Source organism: Myotis davidii, unplaced genomic scaffold, assembly GCF_000327345.1.
Source record: "Myotis davidii unplaced genomic scaffold, ASM32734v1 scaffold211, whole genome shotgun sequence".
In the NCBI taxonomy this organism is placed as follows: domain Eukaryota; kingdom Metazoa; phylum Chordata; class Mammalia; order Chiroptera; family Vespertilionidae; genus Myotis; species Myotis davidii.
This window is the reverse complement of record NW_006282523.1, coordinates 29,531-31,457: the sequence shown is the minus strand read 5'-3', so window position 1 is coordinate 31,457 and position 1,927 is coordinate 29,531.

Below are 1,927 nucleotides of genomic sequence, written 5' to 3'. Positions count from 1 at the left end.
CAGGCTGCGCACACCTGGCCTGGGCTGCCTGGTGTCTGAAGATGCCGCTGAGCGAGCAGCCCTTCAGCAGCGCATTTCCAGGAGCGCGATGCCACCTATAGAAAGTGCCTGGAAGTAGTCCCGCGGCTCCGCCTCCAGCCGTGCGGGCGGGCGCAGAAACAGGACCCCCTCATCGTCACCAGCTGAGGGCGCGACTGGAGAGGTCTGGTCACCCAGTGCCTCCTCTGGGACTCCCCTTGCCGTCCTGGGCGTCCTAACTGGTGTGGTAGCTCTGCACCCGGAGTCGGGTACCTGCACGGCTGGGACAGGAGCTCACTGAGCTCGCTAGGGGTCCCCATGCCACCCCTGGCAGTAGCCACCTGGGGCGCTGGCTGTCAGTGGTTAACAAGCACTTTCTAAACGTGCTGGAATCTCAGTAAACCTGCCTGGATGAACCCACGTGCACGGGATGTGGAGGCCATACAGGCTGCTCCGAGGCTGCCCGCTCCAAACGATGGTTTTACGGGAGACTGATGGTGGGAGGACGAGGAAATGACTTGCTCAAGGTAACTCAGCCAGCCAGGGCGGATCGGGCGCAGGTCCCACCATCTCTCCTTCCCAGCCCACTGCTCTGTGGGTTATGGATCCGCAGGTGCATCCCAGCTGCAGCTGCCCGCCTGGAGCTGGCTAAGGGGCAGACTAGCCAGTCCTGCATTCGGAGCGACCGCCATGCCACCCAGCCACTCATTCTGCCGGGGCAGCTGGGAGGAGGCGGGAAGACCGTCCTCCGGGCACTCTGGCCCCAGCTGCTGGGTTTCCGGTCTCACCAGAGTGTGGGAAGTCCAAGAACCAGTGACCCCCCCACCCCCGCCACACACACACAGGGTGGCTCTCACACAGAACCCACCGGAGGCTGGCTGAGGCTGACTGGCTCCTGCTGACCCAACTGCACACCAGCCAGCACTGCCTGGGCACCTCCTCAGGCCCCTCAACTCCTGGATGGCAGAGCTGGGCACACCCTGTCCTGCAGCTGGACTTGGTCTCGGGCAGGCGCGTTGCCTGGGCGCCCTGAGTGTGTCCTCGCCTGTGAGTGCGGCTAGGGAAGCCTCTGAGGCTGTGCTGGAGAATCAGAGTCCGGGAAGGGCCCAGGAAGCAGGCAGCACAGAGCGCAGCGGGGAGCGCCCTTCATCGGTGGGTGACAGCGACATGTATCCTCGACCCTGCCCCTGCCCAGAGCCCTGCCAGCAGGGCATCTCACCCAGCTGAGCCAGGGTAGAAACCGCGCTCCCTGCAGGCAGACCCCCTGCCCTATCCTCCCAGCCAGGACCCCGGACCCAGCGTCTATGGGGGAGGGGCCTCCAGGGTAAGAAGCCCCAGGGTCTCTCCCTCCTGAACCACACAGCACCTAGAAGCACTGTCACCCCAACACTGAGCCGGGACCCTTCCTCTGACTTGGGGAAAACATGGCAGTGGGGTATGTGTGTGTGTGTGTGTGTGTGTGTGTGTGTGTGTGGCGGCGTCTGTCAGCCACAAAGTGGGACAGAAGCTGCCCCCTGGCTTTCTGGGGGGAGGCTGGCCCTGCAGCGCCGGTGCTGAGGGTGCGTCCCTGGGCTCCCTGCGCAGCAACAGGGCTGACCACAGCCCAAGGGAGCGGGTGGGCACCAGCACCCAGTGCAGGCGAGGGGCCGCGGAGGCCCAGGACAGCCCCGGCCTCCTCTCCTCACCTGTCTGCCAGCCCTTCTCTTCCCTGAACTTACCCTATTGTACTCTCCTCTCTACACCTCCCCTCCTCCCCCTCCACGCCCTCCCCTCCCCTTGGAACTCTCACCCCAGGTCGCTGCCAGTTCATCCAGCAGCAGAGAGAGGTGGTCCCGGTGCCTTTGAAACCCAGCTGGACCCTGCGGCCCCCACCCACTCGCCCAGCTTCTCCGTTTCAAAGACACCACCC